The 23,447-nt window shown below is 36.3% G+C and overlaps 1 long non-coding RNA gene across 1 annotated transcript in view; it reads right to left on the bottom strand.

Moving 5' to 3' along the window:
* Nucleotides 1-19,459: 19,459 nt before the first annotated feature.
* The window catches only part of LOC146997894 (uncharacterized), a 63,545-nt gene continuing 59,557 nt past the window's right edge, over nucleotides 19,460-23,447 (bottom strand). Inside the window, exon 7 of the long non-coding RNA XR_015040111.1 lies at nucleotides 19,460-19,599. This is a non-coding gene — a long non-coding RNA (uncharacterized LOC146997894). The remainder of the gene's footprint in view (nucleotides 19,600-23,447) is intronic.

The following is a 23,447-nucleotide window of genomic DNA, read 5'->3' on the forward strand; positions in this document are numbered from 1 at the left end:
CGCAAAACCTCGGCATTGTGCACTACATTGGCTCTGCTCATGTACACATCGATCTATTTCCACTTAGAAAAACATCCTAGAATTGCACAAACTAGGCACCGCGCAGAACCTCGGCATTGTGCACTACATTGGCTCTGCCCATGTACACATCGATCTATTTTGACTTAAAAAATCTCCTAAAATTGCACAAACTAGGCACCGCGCAGAACCTCGGCATTGTGCACTACATTGGCTCTGCCCATGTACACATCGATCTATTTTGACTTAAAAAATCTCCTAAAATTGCACAAACTAGGCACCGCGCACAACCTCGGCATTGTGCACTACATTGGCTTTGCCCATGTACACATCGACCTATTTTCATTTAAAAAAACATCCTATAATTGCACAAACTAGGCACCGCGCACAACCTCGGCATTGCGCACTACGTTGGCTCTGCCCAGGTACACATCGATCTATTTTCACTTAAAAAAAATTCTAGAATTGCACAAACTTTGCACCACGCACTACAATGGCTTTTCCCATATACACATCGATCTATTTGCACTTAAAAAAAATCCTGGAATTGCACAAACTAGGCACCGCGCAGAACCTCGGCTTTGCGCACTACATTGGCTTTGCCCATGTACACATCGATCTATTTTCACTTAAAAAAAATCCTAGAATAGAGCAAACTAGGCACCGCGCACAACCTCGGCATTGTGCACTACATTGGCTTTGCCCATGTACATATCGATCTATTTTCACTTAAGAAAACATTCTATAATTGCACAAACTAGGCACCGCGCACCACCTCGGCATTGCGCACTACGTTGGTTCTGCCCATGTACACATCGATCTATTTTCACGTAAAAAAAATTCTAGAATTGCACAAACTATGCACCACGCACTACAATGGCTTTGCCCATATACACATCGATCTATTTTCACTTAAAAAAAATCCTGGAATTGCACAAACTAGGCACCGCGCAGAACCTCGGCTTTGCGCATGTACACATCGATCTATTTTCACTTAAAAAAACATCCTATAATTGCACAAACTAGGCACCGCGCACAACCTCGGCATTGCGCACTACATTGACTTCGATCTATTTTCACATAAAAAAAATCCTAGAATTGCACAAACTATGCACCACGCACTACAATGGCTTTGCCCATGTACACATCGATCTATTTTCACTTAAAAAAAATCCTGGAATTGCACAAACTAGGCACCGCGCAGAACCTCGATTTTGCGCACTACATTGGCTTTGCCCATGTACACATCGATCTATTTTCACTTGAAAAAACATCCTAGAATAGCGCAAACTAGGCACCGCGCAAAACCTCCGCATTGTGCACTACATTGGCTCTGCTCATGTACACATCGATCTATTTCCACTTAGGGACCGCGCAGAACCTCGGCATTGTGCACTACATTGTCTCTGCCCATGTACACATCGATCTATTTTGACTTAAAAAATCTCCTAAAATTGCACAAACTAGGCACCGCGCACAACCTCGGCATTGTGCACTACATTGTCTTTGCCCATGTACACATCGACCTATTTTCATTTAAAAAAACATCCTATAATTGCACAAACTAGGCACCGCGCACAACCTCGGCATTGCGCACTACGTTGGCTCTGCCCATGTACACATCGATCTATTTTCACTTAAAAAATTCTAGAACTGCACAAACTTTGCACCACGCACTACAATGGCTTTTCCCATATACACATCGATCTATTTTCATTTAAAAAAAAATCCTGGAAATGCGCAAACTAGGCACCGCGCAGAACCTCGATTTTGCGCACTACATTGGCTTTGCCCATGTACACATCGATCTATTTTCACTTGAAAAAACATCCTAGAATAGCGCAAACTAGGCACCGCGCAAAACCTCGGCATTGTGCACTACATTGGCTCTGCTCATGTACACATCGATCTATTTCCACTTAGAAAAACATCCTAGAATTGCACAAACTAGGCACCGCGCAGAACCTCGGCATTGTGCACTACATTGGCTCTGCCCATGTACACATCGATCTATTTTGACTTAAAAAATCTCCTAAAATTGCACAAACTAGGCACCGCGCACAACCTCGGCATTGTGCACTACATTGGCTTTGCCCATGTACACATCGACCTATTTTCATTTAAAAAAACATCCTATAATTGCACAAGCTAGGCACCGCGCACAACCTCGGCATTGCGCACTACGTTGGCTCTGCCCATGTACACATCGATCTATTTTCACTTAAAAAAAATTCTAGAATTGCACAAACTTTGCACCACGCACTACAATGGCTGTTCCCATATACACATCGATCTATTTTCACTTAAAAAAAATCCTGGAATTGCACAAACTAGGCACCGCGCAGAACCTCGGCTTTGCGCACTACATTGGCTTTGCCCATGTACACATCGATCTATTTTCACTTAAAAAAATCCTAGAATAGCGCAAACTAGGCACCGCGCACAACCTCGGCATTGTGCACTACATTGGCTTTGCCCATGTACACATCGATCTATTTTCACTTAAAAAAACATCCTATAATTGCACAAACTAGGCACCGCGCACAACCTCGGCATTGCGCACTACATTGACTTCGATCTATTTTCACTTAAAAAAAATCCTAGAATTGCACAAACTATGCACCACGCACTACAATGGCTTTGCCCATGTACACATCGACCTATTTTCATTTAAAAAACATCCTATAATTGCACGAACTAGGCACCGCGCACAACCTCGGCATTGCGCACTACGTTGGCTCTGCCCATGTACACATCGATCTATTTTCACTTAAAAAAAATTCTAGAATTGCACAAACTTTGCACCACGCACTACAATGGCTTTGCCCATATACACATCGATCTATTTTCACTTAAAAAAAATCCTGGAATTGCACAAACTAGGCACCGCGCAGAACCTCGGCTTTGCACACTACATTAGCTTTGCCCATGTACACATCGATCTATTTTCACTTAAAAAACATCCTAGAATAGCGCAAACTAGGCACCGCGCACAACCTCGGCATTGTGCACTACATTGGCTTTGCCCATGTACACACCGATCTATTTTCACTTAAAAAAACATCCTATAATTGCACAAACTAGGCACCGCGCACAACCTCGGCATTGCGCACTACATTGACTTCGATCTATTTTCACTTAAAAAAAATTCTAGAATTGCACAAACTATGCACCACGCACTACAATGGCTTTGCCCATGTACACATCGATCTATTTTCACTTGAAAAAACATCCTAGAATAGCGCAAACTAGGCACCGCGCAAAACCTCGGCATTGTGCACTACATTGGCTCTGCCCATGTACACATCGATCTATTTTGACTTAAAAATTCTCCTAAAATTGCACAAACCTGGCACCGCGCACAACCTCGGCATTGCGCACTACATTGGCTTTGCCCATGTACACATCGATCTATTTTCACTTAAAAAAACATCCTATAATTGCACAAACTAGGCACCGCGCACAACCTCGGCGTTGCGCACTACATTGGCTCTGCCCATAGAAATCAAATACCGCTGGAAACGTAGACTTAATCCGAACAACACAGTCTACCAAGCTGAATTGTTAGCTATTTAAAAAGCAATCGATCTCTCATATGGTCACCAAGAAACTGTCTATATCTATAGTGACTCACTGTCGAGCATAGCCGCCATAGAAGGACCAGCCAGCCGAGACCCCTTCGTACTCAACATACAAAGGGCATTAGTCAACCTCCCACTCAATTATCGTCCCATCATTAGCTGGGTACCAGCGCACACAGGTGTAGTCGGCAACGAGCTGGCGGATGAACAGGCAAAACAAGCGGCTTCGGGTATCTTCCTGCCAGAACATGCTCTACCTCTGCCTTCCACTTATCTCAAAAAGATTACACGCGGCGACCATTACGCAGAATGGCAGCAGAGATGGGATACTTCCCGGACAGGTCGAAGGACGTATAAATTTATCCCAAAAGTTACAGACCTTGTCTTCTCCAACTCATCTTCATTGACTACGTTCCTCTCTGGGCACGGCCCGTTTCCTGATTACCTACACAGATTTGGACTTAGAGACTGTGATCTCTGTGAATGTGGACTAATCGGAACGCCAGACCATTATGCATTTACATGCAGATTGACAGAGGCGCACCACATGCGTCCTCCTTCAGATAGATATTGGAGGGAATGGACAAAAGTGCTACTAGAACGGAGGGGTGCGTGCTTTAAGCTTCACAAGATCATCAAGTTCTGCAGGGTACACTTTTCATTTGTCACCTAATACCTCCCAGCGCATAACCCTGCTACCAGATAAGTAATATCTGTTTGCTACTGTTATGTCCATATTATTTTCATCATACTCTTATCCTATTCGTTAGATGCATTTAACGTATTACCTTAAATACTACACTTTATGTGACTTTTACTTGACTGTAATAATCATCCTCGATGTGTTTATAGTATTAACTTAATTATTATAATTGATATCATATGCTTTCATTTTAATCTGAATTTTGTAACTACAGTATATGTTGTCAACACATTAACGTGTCTAATATATTAATTTAATCATTATAATCGTAATCTTATGCCTTCCACTTAAATTGAATGTAGTAAATACATAATCCAACGTATATATATGTAAGTGGATTCCCATCAGCATTAAGTAATGAACTGACACTCTTATAAGTATGTTTCATAAGCAAATTATCTTAAGAATGTATTATATTATGTATATTTAAGCATTGCCATAAGTAATGTAAGCAAGATCCTGTATGCGTATCAATAATATGTGTTGCCAGTTGTACAAAATTTCATGCTTGTTTAATCATTGTACCATGGTATTCTGTGCTTTGCTTACTGTACTCAGAAACTTCATTCTTAGTACTCATTCATCTCAGTATGTTGCCATTTTTATCTCTTATGTTTTTATTGCATATTACCAAGAAGTGTCATGTAATCAAAATGCGCACTAAGTCATGTCAGCCATAGCACTTCCCTATATTCTTTATTATTTTACTGCTATGTAATTATGCCTTATTGCAAATCGTGTAACCTACTAAGCAAGCATATCTAATCTAGAATTTATCATGCGCTTACTTAGTATTAATAGTTATAAGATAGTTGCATCATTTCGATGTCCGCACAAAATTCCTGAAACACAGCTGTATGTTTTGCATTAAATTAAGAAATTTTGAAACTTATAGTACTATTTGCGAACCTTGTTATGCACTTATGAGCTTTAGTATTAAATACTATTCTTTAGTTACTCACTATTAATTGTTATTAATATATCTCAGTATCATTCATTTACTTACCTATTCAAATTTGCAATGTTCTGCATTCGAGTATTTAATTATTTATCTTATAATCCTATATATTATGTAAGCGCATATTATGAAACGTATATATTATGTAATATGTAAATAACGTGTGTCTGCTAGGACCTATTTAATGTTAATAATATTCTGTGTGCACAGCTACTAATGAGTACAATATTTGTGCGGATAGTAAGTTATATAATTTGTTCATTGAGCAAAACAGTAATAATAATTGATACTATGTATATTTTTTTAATGCTATGTGTAATTTTAGTGCTATGTATAACCTTCATACTATGTATGTAATCTTCATGCTATGTATATCATCATGCTATGTATGTATGTATGTACAGTATGTCTTTAGTATGTGACACGGACAGATACGCAGCATAGATTAAGCCAAGTTCACCAATAACGATTTGTAGTGAAGTCCGGACACCTTACTAACTCAATGTACTAAATTTCATGCAGTGCTCTTAACCCATTACTGCCGAAGGAACATTCCACAATCTGAGCAATTGTAATTACACGCGCGTATGAATAATACTCAGCTCAGTACAGCACTTACATCTTTTCATGTAGCAGACAACGTCTGCAAAGGTGCCATTGTAACAACCATTACTGTGAATCGGTAACTTCTGACTTAGACTCAATAAATGCCGCTGGTTTGCGGGGCTCGCCCTGGCAGTGGCGGAAGTAGATAGTAGATGATTTCTACAGGTCAGGCACTATTCCGATTGGTTATACCTGAGGCCGGAAGCCTGGTCTGTAGTGCTCTGCCCATGTACACATTGATCTATTTCCACTTGAAAAAACATCCTAGAATTGCACAAACTAGGCACTGCGCACTACATTGGCTCTGCCCATGTACACATCGATCTATTTTCACTTAAAAAAATATCCTGGAATTGCACAAGCTAGGCACCGCGCACAACCTCTGCATTGGCTTTGTCCATGTATATAGCGATCTCTTTTCACTTAAAAATCAGAAATTGAATAAACTCTGCATTGCTCATATACTAAGAAATCTGCTTTCACTTAAAAGAAATCGGAGAATTGCAGAAATTCTCGCATAAGCAACTCCATTAATTCGCGTTGTAAAAAAAAAAAAAAAAAAAAAAAAAGTTTCTAGAAAAATTGAGCTTACTACATGCGAATCAAGATCCTAGCCTAATTGATTTCTCAGCCGTACATTTCTTGCAAATACTACCTTTCGATGACTTTTTCTGACTAACTAACCAGCATGGTATCTTAATTTTTCACAGAAAATGTTATCCTTCATTAATCGACAATCCATCAAAAATCCTCTAAAAAGTTCATACTATATTGTTAATTCATACATAAGATATCTGTTCCCAAAATTTTACGCTTGCTTGAAAACTCCCACCTTAAATTTTCCTTTATAATCTCCTGATACTTAATTACAACATCACTAACAGCAGATTTAGAGCAAGCAATAACTAAACGCAAAAATATCACCTCAAGTAGCCAAAAATATATATATATATATATACAAAATAGTATTCACGGTATCTGAGCGTTAAACAATCGCCAATAACAGTGTTACGAATTATGTATTTAGATATTAATTTTAGTAGAATTCTAATTTAAAATGTTGTATTTCCTCCTGCAACGCAGCGTGAGACAAATTTTAAGACAAATCTATAACGGAAAAGTAAGAATACAGGGCACGTGCATTAAACTTTCAGTAAACGGATATGTCGGTAATTTGTATTGAAATTGAATAAATGTAACTGCTACTAAATTAGCTGTAACCGTAATTCCATCCTCTTGTTTACATTGCGTTTGGCGAATAGTATGGGTTACCAGATCATATCATTTATCGCCGCTCTTGGCGATATTTTTTTTGTTTAAAATTCCGGGTGGGCTATACTAAAGCTGTGCCTATAGTATATTGTACCAACCTGGCAAAGTTGTTTAAATAATTCTCTCCAATTGGTTAGTGTGAATTTCGTATTCGAGAAATTAAATCTCGCCAGAAATTATATATTTTTAATACAAGTACGAGCTTTTAGATTGTATTTCAAAAGGAAGCCTATTAAAGGTAACTTGTGTCAACATGTCATTCTTAGCTAGGAGTAAAACACAGGATTTAAAAGTATTAGCAGAAGAGTTAGGTTTAACCGTGAAACCTGAATTTAAGATTGCTTAGTTGCATAAACTGATTACTGAAAGTCCCGGTTATAATGAGGAGTTTACTCGAGAACTACTGGCTGCAATTAGAGAAGAAAGGGGAAAAAAGGAAGAATGCGAAAGAGAAGGAAGAGAAAAAGAACGCGAAAGAGAAGAAAGAGAAAAAGAACGCGAAAGACAAGAGAGAGAAAGAGAAAGAAGAGAAGAACGCGAAAGGGAAGAAAGAGAAAAAGAACGTGAAAGAGAAGAAAGAGAAAGAAGAGAAGAACGCGAAAGGAAAGAAAGAGAAAGGGAACGCGCAAGAGAAGAAAGAGAAAAGGAACGCGAAAGAGAAGAAATTGAAAGAACAGAAGAGCGTGAAAGAAAATAAAGAGAAAGAAAACAAGAGCGTGAAAGAGAAGAGCGAATTAGAGCCTTTGAGCTACAGAAACTTCAGTTGGAAGCAATGGCTGCAACAGTGCAACCGGTACAAACAACGCAGTTACCTGAGCAGCCTTTAAAAATCAGAATTCACGATGTCATGCCACGTTTCAACCCTAAAGAAGATGAAATAAGTTTATTTCTGGTGTTATTTGAGCGTCAAGCTAAAATAATGAATATACCTGCTGAAAATCAAGTGACTCAACTTATTTCATTGCTGCCTCCCGACATTGTTCAGCTTATTGCTAGAGAACCAGAAGAGGACGCGAAAAAGTATGAATATGTAAAAACTTTACTGTTACAACGATTTAAATTAAGTGCGGAAAAATTTCGACAACTATTTAATAAACACCAAAAATCTACTGAAAGTACTTGGTATGATTTCTACTATGAATTAAAGAATTATTTAGAAGGATGGCTTAACGGATTAAACATTAAAACTTTTGAACAGCTAAAAGATCTCATGCTGGTTGATCAAATAAAAAAGCGTACCTCTCCTGATTTCAAAGAACATTTTATGGATCAATGGACAACCATCATTTCACCTACTGAAATAGTTAAGAAAATTGAAGATTTTGAAGATGTGAGTAAAACAATAAAACCGAAAGTTTCTACCAATCAGACTGAGAAATTTAACAAAGGATCATTTAAACCGCGTTATGATAATTTTGTGAAAAAAATAGAGCAACCGCCTCATTTTAAGCATTCTGATAGATGGGATGATTCAAAATACAAGAAAGATCATCAGCAAAGGAATCAGTTCCAAAACAAAAACCAAGAAAATTTATATGACAAAAGATACCGACCACGTTGTTTCGAGTATGGATCATATGAACATTTTAAGCCTCAGTGCCCTCGCTTAAAACCAAATGAAAAGATAAATTGCGTATTTTCGAATGATGATTTGTTAAAGACGTGTACAATTAACGGTTTAGTTAATGGGTATGAAATGCCTATTCTTCGAGACACAGGAGCCACAGTAGATGTTATATCTCGAAAATATGTAGATAAAGCAAAAATGATTGGAGAACATGTCTGGGTACTATCTCTTAAATGACCATTTAGTATGTCTACCGTTAGCTGAAATTGAAATTAATTGCGAACTTGGTCATATAAAGACAAAAGCAGCTGTTGTTACAAATGATCCTGGCAGATATGTATTGGGTAACAAAACTGCTCAGTTGTTCAAAGATAAACAGTTCTTAAATTTAGAAAGAATAAATGCGGTTTTGACACGATCTCAAGTAAAACGATCTCGAGAAGGAGATCGAAGTAGAGACACCGAAATGGGGAAAAAAGAAGAACTGTCTGTTATTGAGTCTGACGAAGCTATTTTACCGCAAGCTGATGAGAAAAACAAGGAAATTAAGAAAATAATTAATTCTAATTCAAAGGAATGTAAAGGAGAAAAAGAAATTAGATGAAAATGGAAATGAAAGGGAAGTAATTTTTATTCCTGAAAAATATAGGGATCAAATGCAGAACTACACAACTTTTATTCAGAACCAAACAAATAATAGTACTAAAACTCAAGGTAATTGGGTCAATACTCACCCTCCTAAAAGTCAAGCTCCTGTCAATGCTTCACAGAAATCTGACAAACAATCTAAGCGTTCATCTCTTGATGAGAAAACTGAAGTTATATATATGGAAGTTGACTCACATTATTTACCTGGTGATTCATCTTCTATGGATCATGTGTATGATTATTCCTCTACAAGTTCCCCAGTTCCTTCTCCAAAAATTAAAGATGTGTTTGACAGTTCGTTAGCAGCAGATCAAAGAAATTCTTATAAAAGAACTCATGAAGGTGCTTCTAAAGCTGAGAAATTAAAAATAAATTCAGAATATAAGCTCGCGTCAGAAACCTTAGCAAAGAGGCATAAACATGATAGAGGATACTCAAAGTTGCCACATTCAATGAGAATGCAAGTAGCAGATAAGAACAAAGAATCATCTCGCAAAGAGCAAAAACTATCTTACAAGAAAGAACTGACAAAATTAAACGATTCTCAGTTAAACGTTCCAGATGAATTGCCAAGTTTTGGAGTTGAGATGCCATTTAAAGAGAAGTTTTTATAGAAACTAAACAGACAAGAGCGAGTTGTTGAAGAAGAAAAACTGCCACAAAAGCCTCTGTCACACTCACCAGATTTCAGTAAGAAGTTTACAGGAACTGAAAAAAAGTACTCTACCACAGAAAAGGAATGCGCCGCCATAATATTTGTTGTAAAGAAACTTCAATGTTATTTAGACGGCCATACTAAATTCCTCATCATGACCGATCATAATCCCTTAGTTTGGCTCAAAAATAATGTGAGTTTAAATCCACGACTTATGAGATGGGCACTAGTACTACAACCCTACAATTACACGATCGTTCATCGAAGTGGTAAAAACCATAAAAATGTAGACGCATTAAATCGTACTCCCTGGCTTGATTAAATAATTTGTTTCTCTATATAGATAAAAAAATATTTTGTTCCTTCCTCTCTTCTTCAGTGTATGCTATTATGCTATTTCTTGTTTAATTCTCCTTTAAATGCTTGTATTTTAATTCTGTGTTGTGCTGATATTATTGTTTTAAAAACTGTAAACTTTAATTTATAAAAATATAAATTAAAGTTTATCTGGAGGGGGGAGAGGTTGTAATATCTTGTTATTTAATAAATAAATATAATTATTGTTGAAGTGGCAACGCCATATTTGTATCAAAACGTTACTCAGCAACGAGACATATTGTTTTAAAAAAGATTTTGTATTCTGAAGATTTTACAGCTAGAAGTAGTATGAAATTTTGCCACTTAAAAATTGTATAAAAGTTGTGTATCACCGAGAACTAGAAATAAAATTTATGTTCTACTAAGAAGATTGTCTGTTTTGTAAATTACTGCCAAATACATTACACCATGTACAATACGGCTGAGATTTCTCATACCACGATTGTTCTAAGTTAAATGTGCTTTGCACTTTGCAGAGTCGCTACTTCATTTTCCCACCATCCGTGTATTCTCGGTATGCTCTTGACACTGTCGACCGCTATTCAATTTGCATAGCCATGTCTATCCCTAATTTAGTGGCACTTCAGTGTAGTTACAACTCATGAAGCTTGGGCATACGTGTAACGATTGCAAGAGATAAACATGAATTTATTGCCGAAAAAGAGGAGCAAAAGACTTAATATATTGGTTCCGAGAAAAAAAATTTTTTTTTTCTAAAGGTTTTATTGTTCTTACTGGATTCTTTTATAAGGGGAAACTTAAAATAAGGAAAGTAGAAAAAAATATCAAAATCAATTCGGATTACAATCAGAAATAACTTTAAACACCTATATGAAAAGACGAAATTCCATCTCTTTATCCAAACAATCTTGACTGTATTAAGTTCCATCAGGATAAGGCTACAAACCATACCTCTAAATCTACCGCTTTATGTTTTGCAAAAAGTGATATATGAAACCGCAATTGAAGCCATCCCCTCTAGATGCATATCCACCAAATCTCCTGATGTGTCTCCTATGGATTAATGTGCATTTGTACATTTAAAACAAGCTGTTTATACGTGGCATCCCCAAACATTGGACGGACTGTGGAACATTGTGAACGAGAAGTGGCATAAAATCAACCTTGATGTTTTCAGGAAAAGGCTTTTCTCTTACAAATCAAGATGTAACATGACGGTCCAAGAAAAGGGCTCTCAGACGGAATATATTAGAAAATGAAATTATAACGTTTGTTTATACATATAATTCTTTGCAAAATCCTTAAAAGGATACCTGAAAACCCCCTGCACTCAGTCATTTGCGATAGTTACGTTAAATTTTAAACTTCAGACTAAACGTTTCAGGATTATTCACAGAGTTTCCTTTATTCTCATTTTTATTAATAATGCCTCATAAATATTTATTCAAATATATGAAAGTATATGAAAGGTTCATTTTCTAATTTATAAAATACGCTGTTTTTAAATATTTTTAACCCAGAGGGACATTAGCCTGAATTGTGTCCAACGTTTATGTCTGCAAATGAAAAAATGATGCCTTTGGGCGCAATACAAAGTCTGAAAGCTTTCAGTTTAATATTTGTTTTGGGTGTATCTGTGGGGTGTAAATTCTTTAACTTCCAGTATATATCCAATCGAGACATTTTTATAAAAGTTATTTAAATTAATTTCTTCCAAATTTCATGTCATGATTGATTTGTTTGAGTAAAAGTTAGGTTATTTGAAAAGGGCAAAGAAAAGGATGGTTACCTGCCTGGCGCGAGGGATGGCTTAGCGGAGAACGTTCTATGGGAAATCTTCTCATATACATCGAGATAAGGAAAACTGCAGAATCCAACCATGCAGCCAGCACGTCGGCGGGGAATCAAACAGGGTAAAACTCTTAGCATTCTTAAACAGAGGGCATATTGCTATGGGACACATATTGAAAATACTTCGTTTGAAAAGAAAGCAGTATATTCTCATTTATTATTACTAGTAAGTTTTGACATGAAGGCCACAGAGAGAAAAAAATGTAAAATACAAAATAACATCCTTATTCGTGTTTTAATGATAATCTGCAGGTTTTTTATACGAAATGCCGACAAATCACATAGGAAAAACGAAAAGGAAGTAGCAGACAACAAGGGAAAATATGCCTAAGAAAAATTTCAATAATAGCTACAGCTTAACTTAATTCAATGAGAAGTTATATTTAAAATAGAGCATATTGGTAAATCATAACTGAATATGGTGTGTAAACTAGTAAATTAATTTAAGAGCACAAGAAAAACAAATTTAGCAACGGCATTTAACTGCAAATAATATTTTAATTTCAGGTTACCATATAATTTAATTTAAATTTTGCAGTTCTGAAATGTAGCTCTAGAAAAGAATTTTAAAATGATTTTCTGTTTCCATTTCAGCTGTAGCGCAATCGATTGGACAGAAAACATCTTTCCTCCCTCTTATCGAAAAAGGCAATTTCTTCCGTCCAAATCCAATGCTCAGTCAATAAGGACGTCACTTAGTCAGTCATTGGTCAGTCAATGTTCAATTTTTATTCAGTCACTGGTCAGGCAAAGAGATCTTCACTTTCTCAGTCGATTTTCAGTGAATGTCCAATTTTTATTCTGTCACTGGTCAGTTAATCAGATCGTCACTCAGTCACTAGGCTGTCAATGAGATCGTCACTTAGTCAGTCAATGTCCAATTTTTATTCAGTCACTGGTCAGGCAAGGAGATCTTCACTTTCTCAGTTCCTGTACAGTGCATGTCCAAATTTTAGTCTGTCAGTGCTCAGTCAATGAGATCGTCACTCAGTCACTGCTCAGTCAATGAGATCGTCACTCAGTCACTGCTCAGTCAATGTCCAAATTTAGTCAGTCTCCGGCCTGTCAAAGAGATAGTCAGTCAGTGATTTACTGGTCAGACAATGTCCAATTTTTAGTCAGTCAACGGGCAATCAAGGAGACCGTCACATAGTCAGTCAATGTCCAATTTTTAGGCAGGCCCTGGTCAGTCAATGTGATCGTCAGTTAGTGACTGGTCAGAAAATGTCTAATTTTTAGTCAGTCACTGGTCAGACAATGTCCTACTTTTATTCAATGAGATTGTCATTTAGTCAGTCACTGGTCAATGTCCAATTTTTAGGCAAGTACTGGTCAGTCGAGATTGGTGAATTGACAAACAAATCTATCACGAATACAAACTGAAATTGTGTAAACTTATCTCAGATCTATATAATATGTTTTAAGTCCTTTGTTTATTTTAAATTTTTTAAAGCAGAAATATTTCAGTAATGTTTTTCTTATGTTTGAAATTTTGAAACGCTTGCTATGATTCGAAGAAGGATGTTGAGTGTACTCGTCATCAAAGCAGATAACAGGGCCGGTACCAACGACGAGATCAACGAGCTGTTCTTCAGAATCTTCAGTTGGTTTCAGTTCTGTTCTGTCTTCTTGATCCAGTTTGCCATTCATTTTTGGTTCATTATTTGTGTTAAGGAGATTACCAGAATCGATGTCTCTTTGTGTTCCAAGATCGTTATGCGATACAATGCATTCAGCATCCAATGATTCAATAGAGGCATTCAAATTGAATTCTTCCTGTTTCAAGATGGTTATACTGCTATTCGTGCCTATTTGATTACCTGAGTTATCAGGTTTTGGAAAATCAAAATCCTTTTCTGTTTCCTGTTGGAGGTAATTAAATTGCTTTTCATCGCTGATATTGTGCACATCATAAGAATTATTATCGAAATCTTTGGAAAAATGGCCGATGTGGTCAGTATCACTATCAATATGCAACTTAAGAAGATTATTATCAAAAGCTTCGAGGAGATCGGTGTCACTGTCTATGTCCACATCAAAGGAATCATCATTAAATTCATTAATATCAGCATACGAATCAAGGAAATCTAAATTACGTACCGTGTTTCCGGCATTACACTTGTGTTCATTACGGTTAATAAAGTTTTCCTTATTATTTTCCCGAATTCTCTCTTCTCTTCGAGAAAACAAAAGGAAGGCGGTCGCAAAACAAATAAGTATGCCCAATAGGCTGTCGATAAAGGGTGTTGGTATAAAAACGTAACACAATACTGTCAAAAAAAAGAACTCCATTTCTAAAAATGGTTCGAATGCGATTTCAGCATCAAAAATAACAAGCAAATAAGCTCCACACGTAAGATTTTAGCACCACTAGATTTGATATCTCTAATGATTATGGTTTATAAGCATTGTTAAAAATGTATACATTAACTTTGTTTTAATTCAACAAAGCCTAAACAATTATTGGTAAATTCATTGTTTCGAACGTTATTAAAAGGATTCTTTGAATATGTAACAATGAAAGGTATTCTGATATATAACTCTACTCACAATAGAGGGAAGATTCTATGAGTCTGTCTTTCGTTCGGTCTGCGTGTAAGCTGACAGACCCAGGCCTACGAATTTGCTACATAGGTGCATCCAGACAAGAGCCAGTGCACCTCGAAACGAGGTTTCCAAAATTCGAATGACTTTTTAAATTTTATTTTTTTATTTTTGTTTTATTCATTTTTTTGATGAAATCGGTAATTCTCTCTCATTACATCAGCAATAATGGCACGCAACCATTATTGCTGTTGTATCCCTGCCACCATTGTTGATGATATCAGCACTGTTGCCATTCGGAAAAATGAGGACGAAAATTAGCGTTTTAAGAACTTTTAATTAATATCTCTGCTTTTTGCTATTTTTTGGGATAAAAGTGGAAGCGGAAAACGAACCAACGCTAAATTGCCGCTGCCATACATATTCAAATAAATGTTTCTTTTTGGGGAGTTTCTTGCAATACAAAGCATAAACGTAATACTTATATGTACATATATATATATAACCAGAGATTAATATTATTAAAACGAAAATACTTGAATACTCTGAGAAAATATTTTTTATACAAAAAGTACTTTCAAAACATGAATTTGTCTTGGATTTATTAGTGCAAAGCACAGAGAATCATGTTTACCTGCCACTCTGATGGAAAGGGTTTCATCTACCTTTGACTGGGTAAAAATGAAGCTAAATATATGCACAATACAAAAATATATATAACTATTTTTAATTCTTTAATAGTCACCTCTTTAAGATAAAATCAACTGGTTAGCGTAACATGAACTTACGTTATACAATTAGCGAGAACGATACACCAAAATGAGTTTTGGTGATCGATGTACTGAGTGTACATAGTGTTTTTTCTACTTTTCATTATTTACCCTTTACTACATTTACTTAATTATTGCTGATAAATCGATATGGAATTTGCGAAACCTTGGGGCAGCACATTGATGTTTATTATGCGTTAAAAATTTCAACAACTGGTCTGTGCAACTATGCTCCGCTCACTCATGTTACATGCCTCAACAACTACGGCCACGATATTCCGTTAGCTTCAAGACACGGAGCAAGGAGGACGCTACAGCCGTAGCACTAACGAGGATAAAGTTAAGCCAACGGGTTTGTGCTACAGATGTGCTAATTTGCTTTTGCGATGTGAAAGTTACGCTTCAGATATTTTAAATCGCTATTTTACACAAGTTATCCCACTGTTACATATTGCCACATTGGATGTTATTCCGAACTTCAAGTGAAAAGGTCTGTTCCAACATTGGGATTTATTTTTGACTTTTATATGATACCCACTAAGGACAGATATAGATAGGTAACGATTTCAGCGTATTGTACCTCTTAAATAAGCGAAGACCTATGAACTATGACCTATATGTTGTTAGAGGAAATGTATTTAGCGCTAGGAAGGCTTATAAATAATAAGCTCAATCATATGCTTACATACGAAACTATCACAACAGACGACATTTTGACATCATAACAGGCGACGACATTTCATACGACCATCATAACAGACATTCTGAACATGGAAAACGAGTGAATAGAACATAACACTTCAATTCTCTACATTCCTCAATAATAAGATATACTAATTTGGAAAGATGCTCAGTAGAATTCAAGTCAGGGCTTTTAAGTAACCAATTTATGACAGAGAAGTCAGAGGAATGCTCTTCCATCCAACCAACTAGTAGCCAACCGTAACCTTTGAGAGGCGCAGTTATCTTTCTGAGATACTCCCTTTCCGTGTGAATGACAGGGACATAAATGGATGGAGATGATAGCTCATCAACTCCACGTACAGAATCATATTGAGGGAGGTAAGAACAAGTACTAAAGATCCCAAACACAACCAGAAGAAAGCATCCCAGACCATGATTAAGCCTCCAGGCCTTGTACAGTTCCAATCTGTCACACCGGATTCATACATTCATGATTCTCTCGCCATATTCTGAGCCTCCCATCGGTATTAATTAGAGGGATCGAGACTCATCACTCCTACACATTTCATGTCCACTAGTGTCTATTCTCTATATTCTCTTGCCCAGGTAAGAATGGCAACTCGATGGCATGCATTTAGGAAAGGTACCCTAGTGTGTCTACGGCTTCCGAAGCCCATATGGTGAAGGGAGCGATACACGATCTTTTTACTGACTGTACGACTGTCGCTTGCTTTAGCTAGGTGGTAATTTGGGATAATATTTGGCTTCATTGACCATGTACAATACGGCTGAGACTTCTCATACCACGATTGTTCTAACTTAAATGTGCTTTGCACTTTGCAGAGTCGCTACTTCTTTTTCCCACCATCCGTGTATTCTCGGTATGCTCTTGACACTGTCGACCGTTAAAATCCTATCCCGCTGAGGATTATAGAAATTGTATGGCCCAAGCGACGAGAGATTACTATCTGTCCGATATTGAAATTTTACCTATACTGGTATAAGAAACAACTGATTATCGAGAAGCATAGTGTATGTGCATTTATCACAACTCCCTCACGTAAGCCCAGATGCGGCGCAGCGCTATTCAATTTGCATAGCCATGTCTATCCCTAATTTAGTGGCACTTCAGTGTAGTTACAACTCATGAAGCTTGGGAATACGTGTAACGATTGCAAGAGATAAACATGAATTTATTGCCGAAAAAGAGGAGCAAAAGACTTAATATATTGGTTCAGAGAAAAAAAAAATTTTTTTTTCTAAAGGTTTTATTGTTCTTACTGGATTCTTTTATAAGGGGAAACTTAAAATAAGGAAAGTAGAAAAAAATATCAAAATCAATTCGAATTACAATCAGAAATAACTTTAAACACCTATATTAAAAGACGAAATTCCATCACTTTATCCAAACAATCTTGACTGTATTAAGTTCCATCAGGATAAGGCTACAAACCATACCTCTAAATCTACCGCTTTATGTTTTGCAAAAAGTGATATATGAAACCGCAATTGAAGCCATTCCCTCTAGATGCATATCCACCAAATCTCCTGATGTGTCTCCTATGGATTAATGTGCATTTGTACTTTTAAAACAAGCTCTTTATACGTGGCATCCCCAAACATTGGACGGACTGTGGAACATTGTGAACGAGAAGTGGCATAAAATCAACCTTGATGTTTTCAGGAAAAGGCTTTTGTCTTACAAATCAAGATGTAATATGATGGTTCAACAAAAGGGCTCTCAGCCGGAATATATTAGAAAATGAAATTATAACGTTTGTTTATACATATAATTCTTTGCAAAATCCTTAAAAGGATACCTGAAAACCCCCTGCACTCAGTCATTTGCGATAGTTACGTTAAATTTTAAACTTCAGACTAAACGTTTCAGGATTATTCATAGAGTTTCCTTTATTCTAATTTTTATTAATAATGCTTCATAAATATTTATTCAAATATATGAAAGTATATGAAAGGTTCATTTTCTAATTTATAAAATACGCTGTTTTTAAATATTTTTAACCCAGAGGGACATTAGCCCGAATTCTGTCCAAACGTTTATGTCTGCAAATGAAAAAAATGATGCCTTTGGGCGCAATACAAAGTCTGAAAACTTTCAGTTTAATATTTGTTTTGGGTGTATCTGTGGGGTGTAAATTCTTTAATTACTGGGTGTAATTCTAGTATATATCCAATCGAGACATTTTTATAAAAGTTATTTAAATTAATTTCTTCCAAATTTCATGTCATGATTGATTTGTTTGAGTAAAAGTTAGGTTATTTGAAAAGGGCAAAGAAAAGGATGGTTACCTGCCTGGCGCGAGGGATGGCTTAGCGGAGAACGTTCTATGGGAAATCTTCTCATATACATCGAGATAAGGAAAACTGCAGAATCCAACCATGCAGCCAGCACGTCGGCGGGGAATCAAACAGGGTAAAACTCTTAGCATTCTTAAACAGAGGGCATATTGCTATGGGACACATATTGAAAATACTTCGTTTGAAAAGAAAGCAGTATATTCTCATTTATTATTTCTAGTAAGTTTTGACATGAAGGCCACAGAGAGAAAAAAATGTAAAATACAAAATAACATCCTTATTCGGGTTTTAATGATAATCTGGAGGTTTTTTATACGAAATGCCGACAAATCACATAGGAAAAACGAAAAGGAAGTAGCAGACAACAAGGGAAAATATGCCTAAGAAAAATTTCAATAATAGCTACAGCTTAAGTTAATTCAATGAGAAGTTATATTTAAAATAGAGCATATTGGTAAATCATAACTGAATATGGTGTGTAAACTAGTAATTTAATTTAAGAGCACAAGAAAAACAAATTTAGCAACGGCATTTAACTGAAAATAATATTTTAATTTCAGGTTACCATATAATTTAATTTAAATTTTGCAGTTCTGAAATGTAGCTCTAGAAAAGAATTTTAAAATGATTTTCTGTTTCCATTTCAGCTGTAGCGCAATCGATTGGACTGAAAACATCTTTCCTCTCTCTTATCGAAAAAGGCAATTTCTTCCGTCCAAATCCAATGCTCAGTCAATAAGGACGTCACTTAGTCAGTCATTGGTCAGTCAATGTTCAATTTTTATTCAGTCACTGGTCAGGCAAAGAGATCTTCACTTTCTCAGTCGATTTTCAGTGAATGTCCAATTTTTATTCTGTCACTGGTCAGTTAATCAGATCGTCACTCAGTCACTAGGCTGTCAATGAGATCGTCACTTAGTCAGTCAATGTCCAATTTTTATTCAGTCGCTAGTCAAGCAAGGAGATCTTCACTTTCTCAGTTCCTGTTCAGTGCATGTCCAAATTTTAGTCTGTCAGTGCTCAGTCAATGAGATCGTCACTCAGTCACTGCTCAGTCAATGTCCAAATTTAGTCAGTCTCCGGCCTGTCAAAGAGATAGTCAGTCAGTGAGTCACTGGTCAGACAATGTCCAATTTTTAGTCAGTCAACGGGCAATCAAGGAGACCGTCACATAGTCAGTCAACGTCCAATTTTTAGGCAGGCCCTGGTCAGTCAATGTGATCGTCAGTTAGTGACTGGTCAGAAAATGTCTAATTTTTAGTCAGTCACTGGTCAGACAATGTCCAATTTTTAGGCAAGTACTGGTCAGTCGAGAATGGTGTCATGGCAAACAAATCTATCACGAATACAAACTGAAATTGTGTAAACTTATCTCAGATCTATATAATATGTTTTAAGTCCTTTGTTTATTTTTAATTTTTTAAAGCAGAAATATTTCAGTATGGTTTTTCTTATGTTTGAAATTTTGAAACGCTTGCTATGATTCGAAGAAGGATGTTGAGTGTACTCGTCATCAAAGCAGATAACAGGGCCGGTACCAACGACGAGATCAACGAGCTGTTCTTCAGAATCTTCAGTTGGTTTCAGTTCTGTTCTGTCTTCTTGATCCAGTTTGCCATTCATTTTTGGTTCATTATTTGTGTTAAGGAGATTACCAGAATCGATGTCTCTTTGTGTTCCAAGATCGTTATGCGATACAATGCATTCAGCATCCAATGATTCAATAGAGGCATTCAAACTGAATTCTTCCTGGTTCAAGATGGTTATACTATCAGGTTCAATGTTTCTTCTAACCTTCTTCGGAAACATACAATGACCTGACTAGAACAGAGAGCTTACTAAAGCTATGTTCACTAATTGTAGTAAGTAGACAGGATACAGACGAAGGGTATACAAAACCCTTTATTTTTTCTTTATATACAATGACTTCCGTACTTCGGAATACAATGACCCTCCACTCGGGGTCTAACTTAAAAGATATCAAAATAAAACTAAACTCTAATTTAACTTTAGAATAAGATTGGCCTTATAATAACAGAAAGCGTATGTAGCACAGAGACTGTGAACACTACAATACGTTTAATTTATCAAGAGGATTAAAACCTCTGGCCTGGAAGGCAAAGTAGCAACTGCGTAACTTCTAAGGTAAGCGGCCTGCTTCGAACTCACGGCTTCCTCTCTTCTGCTTGGCAAAAAGGCCACACTTAAATACTTGGCGTTCGCCAGACAACTTTGCATAAACTCCTTCACGCTTATAATTCTGGCCGGAAGTAGAAAATAAGAAGTGATAGTAAAGATTTAAAATAAAATAAACGTTAGTAAAACTTAAGATCCTTACAATACTGCTATTCGTGCCTATTTGATTACCTGAGTTATCAGGTTTTGGAAAATAAAAATCCTTTTCTGTTTCCTGTTGGAGGTAATTAAATTGCTTTTCATCGCTGATATTGTGCACATCATAAGAATTATTATCGAAATCTTTGGAAAAATGGCCGATGTGGTCAGTATCACTATCAATATGCAACTTAAGAAGATTATTATCAAAAGCTTCGAGGAGATCGGTGTCACTGTCTATGTCCACATCAAAGGAATCATCATTAAATTCATTAATATCAGCATATGAATCAAGGAAATCTAAATTACGTACCGTGTTTCCGGCATTAAACTTGTGTTCATTACGGTTAATAAAGTTTTCCTCATTATTTTCCCGAATTCTCTCTTCTCTTCGAGAAAACAAAAGGAAGGCAGTCGCAAAACAAATAAGTATGCCCAATAGGCTGTCGATAAAGGGTGTTGGTATAAAAACGTAACACAATACTGTCAAAAAAAAGAACTCCATTTCTAAAAATGGTTCGAATGCGATTTCAGCATTAAAAATAACAAGCAAATAAGCTCCACACGTAACATTTTAGCACCACTAGATTTGATATCTCTAATGATTATGGTCCCTCTATTGTGAGTAGAGTTATATATCAGAGTACCTTTCATTGTTACATATTCAAAGAATCCTTTTAATAACGTTCGAAACAATGAATTTACCAATAATTGTTTAGGCTTTGTTGAATTAAAACAAAGTTAATGTATACATTTTTAACAATGCTTATAATCCATAATCATTAGAGATATCAAATCTAGGTGTGCTAAAATCTTACGTGTGGAGCTTATTTGATTGTTATTTTTAATGCTGAAATCGCATTCGAACCATTTTTAGAAATGGAGTTCTTTTTTTTGACAGTATTGTGTTACGTTTTTATACCAACACCCTTTATCGACAGCCTATTGGGCATACTTATTTGTTTTGCGACTGCCTTCCTTTTGTTTTCTGGAAGAGAAGAGAGAATTCGGGAAAATAATGAGGAAAACTCTATTAACCGTAATGAACACCAGTTTAATGCGGGAAATAAGGTACGTAATTTAGATTTCCTTGATTCGTATGCTGATATTAATGAATTTAATGATGATTCCTTTGATGTGGACATAGAAAGTGACACCGATCTCCTCGAAGCTTTTGATAATAATCTTCTTAAGTTGCATATTGATAGTGATACTGACCACATCGGCCATTTTTCCAAAGATTTGGATAATAATTCTTATGATGTGCACAATATCAGCGATGAAAAGCAATTTAATTACCTCCAACAGGAAACAGAAAAGGATTTTAATTTTCCAAAACCTGATAACTCAGGTAATCAAACAGGCACGAATAGCAGCATAACCATCTTGAACCAGGAAGAATTCAGTTTGAATGCCTCTATTGAATCATTGGATGCTGAATGCATTGTATCGCATAACAATCTTGGAACACAAAGAGACATCGATTCTGGTAATCTCCTTAACACAAATAATGAACCAAAAATGAATGGCAAACTGGATCAAGAAGACAGAACAGAACTGAAACCAACTGAAGATTCTGAAGAACAGCTCGTTGATCTCGTCGTTGGTACCGTCCCTGTTATCTGCTTTGATGACGAGTACACTTAACATCCTTCTTCGAATCATAGCAAGCGTTTCAAAATTTCAAACATAAGAAAAACATTACTGAAATATTTCTGCTTTAAAAAATTAAAAATAAACAAAGGACTTAAAACATATTATATAGATCTGAGATAAGTTTACACAATTTCAGTTTGTATTCGTGATAGATTTGTTTGCCATGACACCAATCTCGACTGACCAGTACTTGCCTAAAAATTGGACATTGACCAGTGACTGACTAAATGACAATCTCATTGAATAAAAGTAGGACATTGTCTGACCAGTGACTGACTAAAAATTAGACATTTTCTGACCAGTCACTAACTGACGATCACATTGACTGACCAGGGCCTGCCTAAAAATTGGACATTGACTGACTATGTGACGGTCTCCTTGATTGCCCGTTGACTGACTAAAAATTGGACATTGTCTGACCAGTGACTGACTAACTGACTATCTCTTTGACTCACAATAGAGTCTACTCACAATAGAGTCTGTCTTTCGTTCGGTCTGCGTGTAAGCTGATAGACCCAGGCCTACGAATTTGCTACATAGGTGCATCCAGACAAGAGCCAGTGCACCTCGAAACGAGGTTTCCAAAATTCGAATGACTTTTTAAATTTTATTTTTTTATTTTTGTTTTATTCATTTTTTTGATAAAATCGGTAATTCTCTCTCATTACATCAGCAATAATGGCAGGCAACCATTATTGCTGTTGTATCCCTGCCGCCATTGTTGATGATATCAGCACTGTTGCCATTCGGAAAAATGAGGACGAAAATTAGCGTTTTAAGAACTTTTAATTAATATCTCTCCTTTTTGCTATTTTTTGGGATAAAAGTGGAAGCGGAAAACGAACCAACGCTAAATTGCCGCTGCCATACATATTCAAATAAATGTTTCTTTTTGGGGAGTTTCTTGCAACACAAAGCATAAACGTAATACTTATATGTACA

Source organism: Stegodyphus dumicola, chromosome 3 (genome assembly GCF_044657685.1).
Source record: "Stegodyphus dumicola isolate Sdum_Otavi_A_Nest chromosome 3, ASM4465768v1".
NCBI lineage: Eukaryota > Metazoa > Arthropoda > Arachnida > Araneae > Eresidae > Stegodyphus > Stegodyphus dumicola.